Source organism: Triticum dicoccoides, chromosome 3A, assembly GCF_002162155.2.
Source record: "Triticum dicoccoides isolate Atlit2015 ecotype Zavitan chromosome 3A, WEW_v2.0, whole genome shotgun sequence".
NCBI lineage: Eukaryota > Viridiplantae > Streptophyta > Magnoliopsida > Poales > Poaceae > Triticum > Triticum dicoccoides.
This window is the reverse complement of record NC_041384.1, coordinates 529,942,154-529,953,018: the sequence shown is the minus strand read 5'-3', so window position 1 is coordinate 529,953,018 and position 10,865 is coordinate 529,942,154. Positions and strand designations below refer to the sequence as shown.

Genomic DNA, 10,865 nt, shown 5'->3' with positions numbered 1-10,865 from the left:
TGGCGCAGCTCCTAAGGAAAAGGTTGCAGTCGACCTACACCTCATCGTCCTTGCAGATGGGGACGGAGCGCACGTTGTATTTGTGGCGCAGCTCGGATAAGAAGGTCGGACTTTAAACTTAGGTGAGTATTGGACTGCAGCTAAGCCTCCGAGTGGGAGGGTTGCTCACCACTCGGTACGATTTTTTAACCTTGGGCGAGTACTGGACTGCAGCTAAGCCCCCGAGTGGGAGGATTGCTCACCACTCGGTAGGATTTTTTAAACTTAGGCGAGTACTGGACTGCAGCTAAGCCCCCGAGTGGGAGGATTGCTCACCACTCGGTAGGATTTTTTAAACTTAGGCGAGTACTGGACTGCAGCTAAGCCCCCGAGTGGGAGGATTGCTCACCACTCGGTAGGATTTTTTAAACTTAGGCGAGTACTGGACTGCAGCTAAGCCCCCGAGTGGGAGGGTTGCTCACCACTCGGTAGGATTTTTTAAACTTAGGCGAGTACTGGACTGCAGCTAAGCCCCCGAGTGGGAGGATTGCTCACCACTCGGTAGGATTTTTTAAACTTAGGCGAGTACTGGACTGTAGCTAAGCCCCCGAGTGGGAGGATTGCTCACCACTCGGTAGGATTTTTTTAAAAACTTAGGCGAGTACTGGACTGCAGCTAAGCCCCCGAGTGGGAGGATTGCTCACCACTCGGTAGGACTTTTTAAACTTAGGCGAGTACTGGACTGCAGCTAAGCCCCCGAGTGGGAGGCTTGCTCACCACTCGGTAGGATTTTTAAACTTAGGCAAAACGGATTCACAGCTAAGCCCCCGAGTGGGAGGCTTGCTCACCACTCGGTTGGATTTTTTAAACTTAGGCGAAACAGATTCGCAGCTAAGCCCCCGAGTGGGAGGCTTGCTCACCACTCGGTTGGATTTTCTTTTAAACTTAGACGAAGCGGATTCGCAGCTAAGTCACCCACTGGGGGATTTTAGACGCAAATAAAAGCAACAACAATTGTTTACGAGGACTGTAAAGCTCTTGTCTTTGATACGCAAATTACAAAGGTATTTCTTATTACATTTTATTCGAATGAGTACTTAAGTGTAAAAGGGGCGGAGCAACTCCGCATTCCAAGCTCGTGGCTCGTCCTTCTTATGCTCGACATCGTAAAGGTGGTATGCTCCGTTGTGGAGCACTCTGGTGACAATGAAGGGGCCTTCCCAAGCAGGAGCAAGCTTGTGTGGTTTCTGTTGATCCACTCGAAGAACCAAGTCTCCCTCTTGAAAAGCTCGAGCTTTCACATTTCTGGCGTGGAATCGACGCAAGTCTTGCTGATAAATGGTCGACCGGATCAGGGCCATCTCTCTTTCCTCCTCTAGGAGGTCGATTGCATCTTGCCGAGCTTGTTCTGCTTCATCTTCAGAGAAGAGCTCGACTCGTGGTGCATTATGAAGCAAATCACTCGGTAGAATAGCTTCAGCTCCATAGACCAAGAAGAATGGAGTTCGGCCAGTCGACCGATTGGGAGTTGTCCTCATTCCCCAAAGAACTGATGGAAGTTCATCAACCTAGCCACCCACTGCATGCTTGAGGTCTCGCATCAGTCGGGGTTTCAACCCTTTGAGAATCAGGCCATTTTCTCTTTCTGCTTGTCCATTCGAATGGGGATGGGTGACTGAAGCATAATCAACTCGTGTGCCTTGGGAAGCATGGAAGGCTCTGAACTCATCTGAATCAAAGTTTGATCCATTGTCAGTGATGATGCCGTGTGGAACACCATATATGAATGTTATCTCTCTGATGAAGCTGACAGCAGTACCGGCATCGAGATTCTTGATAGGTTTGGCTTCAATCCACTTGGTGAACTTGTCGACTGCTACAAGCACATGAGTGAATCCACTCCTGCCAGTTCTCAAAGGTCCGACCATATCTAATCCCCAGACGGCAAAAGGCCAGACGAGTGGAATGGTTTTCAGGGCTGGAGCAGGCTTGTGAGACATGTTTGAGTAAAACTGACAACCTTCACATTTGTCGACTATTTCTTGTGCCATCTCATTTGCTCGAGGCCAGTAAAATCTCGCTCGGTATGCTTTGGCCACAATGGTCCGAGAGGACGCATGGTGACCACAGGTCCCTGAGTGGATATCATTGAGGATCACTCGACCTTCTTCAGGTGTTATGCATTTCTGGCAGACTCCAGTCACACTTTCTCTGAACAACTGTCCTCTTATCACGGTGAAGCCTTTAGATCGATGGACGATCTGTCGAGCCTCTTCTTCATCTTCTGGGAGTTCTCTTCTAAGAATGTATGCGATATATGGTACCATCCAATCGGGGGTGATGACCAAAACTTCCATGATCAAGTCGACCACGGCTGGAATCTCGATTTCAGTCAGATCGGTGGCACTCTTCGGCTATGGGGGCTCTTAAGTGAAGGGATCTTCTTGAACTGAAAGTGCATGAATATGCTCCAGGAACACATTACTGGGACTGGCTTCTCTCTTGGAGCCTATCTTTGCTAAATCATCGGCTGCTTGATTTTTTATTCGGGGTATATGATGGAGCTCTAACCCCTCAAATTTCTTTTCCAACTTCCTCACCGTGTTGCAGTAGCTAGTCATGGGTGGGCTTCTGACGTCCCACTCCTTCATCACTTGATTGACTACCAAATCTGAATCGCCATAGACCATGAGGCGACGGACACCGAGTGAGATGGCCATACGTAACCCATACAAGAGTGCTTCATATTCTACTTCGTTATTGGAGGAATCAAAGTGAATCTGGAGGACATATTTGAGCTTGTCTCCTTGGGGGGATACCAGTACCACCCCAGCACCGGAACCATTCAGCATCTTGGAACCATCGAAGAACATGGTCCAGTGCTCCGAGTGAACTTGAGTTGGAAGTTGTTGTTCGATCCACTCGGCGAGGACATCTGCTATTGCTTGAGACTTCATAGCTTTCTTTGACTCGAACTTGATATCTAAGGGGAGGAGTTCAATCGCCCACTTTGCCACACGACCAGTTGCATCTCTGTTGTTCAGAATCTCTGATAATGGAGCATCGCTGACGACTGTAATGGAGTGGTCAGAGAAGTAATGTGCAACCTTCTTCGTGGTCATATAAATCCCATAAACAAGCTTCTGATAATGAGGATATCTTTGCTTTGATGGAGTCAAAACTTCAGAGACATAGTATACTGGGCGCTGAACTTTGTAAGCTTTTCCTTCTTCTTCCCGCTCGACCGGAAGTACTGTACTGACGACTTGTCCAGTGGCTGCAATGTAAAGCAATAAAGGTTCTTTGCTGATTGGAGCGGCAAGCACCGTCTGGGTGGAAAGCGGGGCTTTAAGCTCTGCAAATGCTGCATCAGCTTCAGGAGTCCACTCGAACTTATCTGACTTCTTCATCAGTCGGTAAAGAGGTAGTGCCTTTTCACCGAGGCGAGAAATGAATCGACTTAGGGCGGCCAAACAACCAGTAAGCTTCTGGACATCATGCACACGCACAGGGCGTTTCATCCGGAGTATGGCACCCACTTTCTCTGGATTAGCGTCGATCCCTCGTTCGGAAACGAGAAAACCGAGTAATTTTCTGCCTGGAACTCCAAACATGCACTTTGATGGATTAAGCTTGATATCATACCTTCTGAGGCTGGCAAAGGTTTCAGCAAGGTCAGCCAGTAGGTTGGAACCTTTACGTGACTTGACCACAATGCCATCCATGTATGCTTCCACATTCCGACTGATCTGAGTGAGTAAACACTTCTGAATCATTCGCATGAATGTAGCTCTAGCGTTCTTCAAGCCGAATGACATAGTGACATAACAGAAGCACCCAAATGGGGTGATGAAAGCTATTTTTATCTCATCGGGTCCATACAGACGGATCTGATGATACCCGGAATAAGCGTCCAAAAAGGACAAACGCTCACACCCCACGGTCTTAGGCTTCTCCAGGAGCACCTGGCTCGGCTTTGCGCTTCTGCTTCCGACTGGAGTTCCCTCCTCCGGTTTCGTGGGCGACTGTTTTGTGCTTGCCACTCCGGAGTCGGTCTTCTTCTTCTCCATTGGGGTACTTGGTGGCAATCTCCATCATCCGAGTCAGGGTCATATCTCCTGTCTGACCGAATTTCATATTCAACACCCGATACTTAACGCCTTCTTTGAAGGCACAAACTGCTTGGTGATCTGACACATTCTCCACTGTGTGGTGCAACGTGATCCATCTCTGGATATAATCTCTCAAAGTTTCATTCAGACCCTGAACACAACACTGCAATTCTGTCATCCCTGCTGGCCGTTTGCAAGTACCTTCAAATGTTTTGACAAATACCCGGGCAAGATCTTCCCAAGTGTAAATACTACCAAGCGCTAACTGATTCAGCCACGCTCTGGCCGAGCCCTCTAACATCAAAGGGAGATGCTTCATGGCAACTTCATTGTTGCCACCACCAATCTGTACAGCCACTCGGTAATCCTCAAGCCAAGTGTCAGGCTTGGATTCACCAGTGAACTTACTAACTCCAGTCGCCAACCTGAAGTTGGGAGGAATCACCGCAGCCTTGATGGCTCTGCTGAAGCACTCTGGACCTGAGACATGCACTCTGCTGCTGGTTGGAAAATCTCTGTCGTGGCCTTCTCTGTGAGCTCTGTTTCTGTCGACCAGACCCTGAATGAGAATAGATCTCGCATCAAAGCCCGGTTCCCTGGGGTCGACTGGAATCCTTCGCCCACCACTGTGAGGACATCTGTCATCATGCTACCGAGGCACATATGACCCACTCCTTGGGGGAGGCGTGGGCACTCGGCGACGATCATCGTGATCGAGTCGGTGATCATACTGCTCGCGGTTTCTGTACTGATCTCGCCAGTCCCCACGTCCCTCATGCCTTGGGGGCAATCTCGGGCTGTGAGCCGACTGGACTGTGTCTGCAACCATAGATCTGCTATGGATCCTATTCCGCGATTGAGATACCGATGTATTCTGCTCTCCCACTGCTCGGAGCAAAGCCCGGATCTGCACCAAACCTCGACCAGCTTTTGACTAGGAAGGTTGAATTGACTCCGCTATTCGGGTCGCAGCTGCGAGATTTTGGACCGGAGTTCGGTATACCTGAGTCGGAGGCGGAAAAAGTTGGCGTTGATTGGACTCGAGGTTACGCTGCCGAGCGCGCTCGTCGAGTGCGCGCTGGAGGTTCTCCAGTCGAGTGCGTTCGGCCAAGTTGGCCAGGCGCGCCTCCTCCAAGGCCTGGGCCTCAGGGGTTTCTCCAACGATAGGAGTGTGAAGTGCATCCATGTTCCGGCGGCGAAGTTCTTCCCTCCGCTGCGAAGAGAGGGGTTCGGGGCGGTACTCTTCGTGAACACACGACCGATCACCGCCCCCATCGCCTCCGTCTTCACGGGTGAAGCCAGGAGGACTGCATGGTCCATTGACCATCAAAACTTCCGCCGCAGGGTCGCTGTTATCGCACTCGGATGCAGTCTCTACGGAGCCAGTCACAGATCGAACAGGCCATAGAGAGTTTCGTCGGGCTCAATTGTCGCGACTTGGGGGGTGGCCGACTAGCGAGCCACCGCATGCCTCACCCACCGCTGAAGCCTCGATCGACCGGAACGTTTGCTCCGGCGGGCTGCAGGGAGGGAGGTCAGCACAGGAGCCAACCGATACTGAGTCAACGGCTGTCGTAGGAGGACGCCACGAACGCACACGCGAAAATGCGTTGCCCCGCGGACGGGGAGCGCCTCGACGTCAAGTGGCTCTTCTTGGAGCCAAGCGGAGTCGTCGGCGACGAATACGAGCGCGCCGAGACGGATCTCACCGCCCTCGGCCAAACCTCCGCCTGAAACCATGTTGATGGGGATCGGAAAAATAGCAACTTCTCCAACAAGTCGCTAAGACACCTGCCCCACGGTGGGCTCCAACTGTCGTGGTTCTAAGTCTGACAGTAGAATGGGGGTAGGGATGAAGAGGCAAGATCCTAGCTATGGAGGAGTTGTACACGCAAGTTTTACGAGTTCAGACCCTTCTCGGAAGAAGTAACAGCCCTACGTCTCGAAGCCCAGAGGCGGTCGACTGGGTTATATGCGTGTGAGTTACAGGGGGTGCGAACCCTTGTCCCAGAGGAGGGGGTGGCTTATATAGAGTGCGCCAGGACCCCAGCTCCCCTCTGTTACACAGGGTTCAATGTTCATAAAGAGAGAGCATTACAGGTAACGTCTGCAATAAAGTGCTACAAATGATCATTAAATATACGAGTAAATGCTCGACAGTTGCTGATGCAGAGTGGCTTTAGATCTTCTGTTAGTCGAGTGGCTTCTGCGATGGTCGAGTGCCATTGATTCTTCCGAGTGGAATGTGTCTGGCCGAGTGGATAATGATACCCTTTGAATGATTCTGGCTTTAGGTTGATGTCCTAGGGGAAGGTGTCTAGGTCAGGCCCATGACCCTACCCTAGGTACATAAGCACATCACCCAGCACGATGGGTGGTGCACTCATCCACTCGCGGACGATGCCAGTCCACGCATACATCTGCGACTTTGGCTCCATGGGCGGTGTGGGCATGGGCATGAGCGTGAGCGCTAACGTGTGCTCGGGTCGGCCTTGGGCTCGGACAACGGAGGGGTGTAGGCGCATTCTCCAACCGCCGACAACGCAAGGGCCTCCTCCAAGGCGTCCCAGCGTGTGTCCTCCTCGTGCTGGCTCTCTTCTAGGGCGCGTTGGAGCGCTGCCTCCAATGCGGCCTGGTAGGGCTCATCCTCCTTCAGGGGCGGCGGCACGAACCCAGGGTTGAGCTGCATGCTGCCAAGACAGGCCACGTCGTGCTTCGTGAACTAGGCCTCTCGGGTGGGGGAGTCTGGTGCGTAGGCAGGGTCGCACCGCTGCTCCCGCGTCAGGAGGGTGTGATGCTTGCGCACCTCTTCCGTGTGCGCTCGTGCCGATTGCAACACCGCTACCACCGGGATGCGGTGTGGTTCAAGGTGTCAGCCGTGAGGTAGGTTAACATCCGGCCACGGCAGCGGTTGGCAGTAATGCCAGTGCCAGCGCGCTTGGTGCACCAGGATGTATAGCCGGTCCCGCGGCCGGTGAGCACTAGCCGCACGCGAATCCATTGTGTCATAGGCTGATGAGGTCGGCAGCGGAGGTGGAGGCGGTGTGCCGGATGAGCTGACGCCTGTGTCGATTGCTCTTGCCGATAATACCCATGGCTAGCATTTGCACTATCGATCGCGAGGGGAGCGAGCGTGGCCAAATATGGACAGGGAGGAGAAGTGGATGAACCCCTCCCGCTTGCACTAAAAAGGACGAGCACGCATGAGGCTTTTAGACGCTATCATGCGGGTCCGGGTTAGGTGAACGCATTGACTACGGCAGTGTGGGGTAGTTGTGCGGCCGACACGCGGGCCCGAGGTGGGCACCGAGCGGCTGCGCAGTGCGTCCGTCTCGTGTCAGCGTGGACACAAATCGATCATAAATGTGTCCAAACGGACAGCGAGCGGACGGCTTTTCGGTTTGGTTCATTGTGTAGGGCCAGTGTTTCCGCACGTTTGGACACATGGACAGTTTGGGTCAGCATGTTGGAGTTGCTCTAATCTATGTCAACAACTGCTTGTTGAAAGGGATTAATTCATGTCAAGAGCTCTTTCCTGCTTGGTCATGTGTTGATGTCTACTTCAAATTGATGGCTTGGTTTGGTTGGAGCAAATGGGTTTAACCCAAAGTTTTAAAATGTTTTTTGCTGGTTTCAGCTTGAGAGTTTGATTTGTATAAATTTGGACTGTGTCGGTAAGTTTTATTAGTTTCATGGTCTAGGTCTTAAACCTTTTCCTAGCTGGCTTGCTTGTTCGTTGATGAGGGTTCAATTTCTTTATTTATTCAGAAGTTTTCCCAAATGTTGAATGGCGGAACTAAACATTTTGTTTTCAAATATTTTTTCTGGGTTTTTTGTTTTTTTTTACTTCCCCTTATCATATCTTTTAAAATTCTAAGCTCTCTAAGAATGTTGGCTCATGGTTCATCAGGGCTTACTTTGGGGCGCTAGCGGGCCCACCTATAAGAGAGTGGATCCTTCATGGGCGATTTGCTTGGGTTCACTCTGAGACGAACGTGACACTCATATATTGATTTCTATGTTACACATGACAGTACCATGACCATCCATATAACAATTTAGTTCACCTCGCAGATAGATATTGCCTCTATCGAGCAAGAGCAAAGCGAACAAAAAGAAAAAATCATCCGTGCAACCAAAAGTCAGCTTAACTCATGTAAAACACACAACAAAGCCACCAACCATAATATCATGTCAGACAAAAAGGAAGGCTTAACTCATGTCTAAATGACGGCGCGGTAAAGTGCGCATCATCCTCTAGTCCTTACTAAGCTTACATCAAATTTATAACACATTGAACATTATGTTTGCGCATACAGTTCTTACTAAATTTATGTCAATTGTTTTTACCGTTGTAACTCACGGGCATATATACTATTTTTTTATATAAATGGAGATATAATATTATTGGTCTCCTATTTCATATGTGCATGGCGTTTCTTCATACTGAGCTAGGCTATTCTACCAATCGTTTGTCCTGGGCCACTTGGCCCCTACCCCGTTCACCCGCGCAACATTCCACCAATAAAAAAACAGTGCCCTCCTAACCTGTCCGTGCGACCCGGCCCAACAAATCAAACCCACCATCCCGTTTAGAAGATGAGGCAAAAATAGTTTCTTTGCGGATCAATCTCACAACCTCCACTGTTTTTGGTGCTGGTCGTGTTATCCGCAAAAAAGGTGTTGATCGTTTTCAACTAAAGTTGAATTTGGTGGTTGTTTGTGTCCTTCATGGACTGGTACTAAACTACTGTGATGTAAAATCCGAATCACACAAACACAAGGCGCAAGGATTAGATTATGCAGATTTGACCGGGATCTCAAACGCGGCCGTTCGCTTATCTGTTCATGCAGGCAATGGGGCGCTAGGGGTGATAATTTGTTTCTCCCGTTGCAACGCACGGGCACTTTTGCTAGTCTATATCTATATCTATATCTATATCATCTATACCTACTAATAAAGTAAGATGCGTTTCACCAATTTTTTCATCCGTTCACCGTATAAAATTATTTTGTGCCATATACTTTTCCGAGGTGGTACTAAACAATTGATTCGAGATGCATGATCACGCTAAAGAGTTACATACGCTTCCTGCCTATGCCACGCCGTCTTATGGGCCTGCCCGCACGAGCCGCCTTTGGCTGCCTGACCTGGGTTTCACATAAGTATTAACAATAATATAGTACCACTTCGATTGTTTACATGGAATTGTAACAATTTATATACCTAGGCAAAGTGTAAAGGACAGCAAGACACAGGAGCTTCGATCCAGCCTGAGAAAGAATCAAATCAAGAACCCAAAAAAGATGAATTATCCCAAGGCTTAGGAATTGTACAAAGGAAAGAGGACGGGAAGATTCAAGAACAGAAAAATACCATCCAATGGTGGGTAAGAGGGAGAGGGGAGGAGCCAACGGATGAACAAAGAGGAAAGCATGGAGAGAGACAGGCGGAGAGCACGAGGAACGAAGGGGGCTGGGGCGAAACCAACAATTAATCACGCTGGCTCCCACAATTATTTTTTGTTTTTTAGGCAAACAAATATATTCCCTGGCGTCCGCGTACAAGTTCTAAATTAGAGGAAAGTTTTTTTTATTGCGAGGTGTGCGTGCGTGTGCATCTCTCCAAAGTACGCGTGTTTTTTTAGAGAAAGAGCCTACCGTCAACGTGAAATGCTTGTGTTTGGGCCAAGTGCAAAAAGAAAGAAATGAAATATAGTCTTGCAAGCCAAACAACCAACATTTTCTATGGTAGAACAGACATAGAAAAGCTTATTTTCTTTCGAATATTAATAGAAAGTTGTATATAAACAATCACACCTCAGTGCACCACTACTCTTTCATCCGGTGATAGTGTGATTCTAAAGGATGTGCCGTCAAAAGACATGAATGTAGCTTCATAGAAAAAAAATGTGGGCATAAAAAATTCTACCATCGTCGCCGTCCAAAGACATGAACGAGTCACTAAACACTTGTGGTGATTTTTTTTTCTTTGCAATGTGCCACACATTTAATTGCTACATACAAAGGTTAAAGAAAACCTTTTTTTTTAGAAACACAATACAAACGCAAACACTCATAAACACGTACATACATTCATCCTACAGAGATTGAGCTGACCCGTAATGAGATTGATGAAATCACCACGAACATCTCGACGCGAACGTCGCCTTTCACAGGAAGAATGTGACGCCTTTATGAGACATCAAAGCATCAAACATCGATTTTAATTCTTGCTGGTACTGAGGTACCATTATCCTGCCCATTCATCCTAAACTTGGTTCACAGGGTTAAAACCAAAACTGACCAATTCATGTATGGACATGCATGCATGCACTGCAATGATGGACACTAAAATAGGATATAGTCCCTTCGTCCCATAATATAAAAGCGTTTTTGACATTAATGTAGTGTAAAAACCACTCTTATATTATGGGACAGAGGGAGTACATTTCTTCTATACTTCGGCATCGCCTCCGTGCCCCCGCCGTTCTGCGCTAATATTTATTTTAGGGATACATAAATTTTCTCTCCATTGCAACACACGTGCATATCTGCTATGAAAATAAAATAAAATCTTCAAACCAAACAACTAACCAACTCTAAAAAAACAACATTGTAAAAATCCATTTGCATTCAAATGTTTTCAAAAAAATTGAAAAACTTTTTGATTACTTATTGAACTCTCAAACGATATACAGCAATTCCATCATATGTATATCCCACTAAAAACACATACACCGCTCCAAGCGAAAGGAGGCGACATCGAAGCAC

At 48.5% G+C, this 10,865-nt stretch overlaps 1 long non-coding RNA gene across 1 annotated transcript; it reads right to left on the bottom strand.

Annotated features, from left to right (window-relative positions):
* Nucleotides 1-9,145: 9,145 nt before the first annotated feature.
* On the bottom strand, nt 9,146-9,526 carry LOC119273759. Its single transcript, XR_005134968.1, has 3 exons — nt 9,469-9,526; nt 9,319-9,365; nt 9,146-9,242 (listed from the first exon to the last, which is right to left on the bottom strand). It is a non-coding gene; the product is annotated as an uncharacterized LOC119273759 (long non-coding RNA).
* Nucleotides 9,527-10,865: the final 1,339 nt, after the last annotated feature.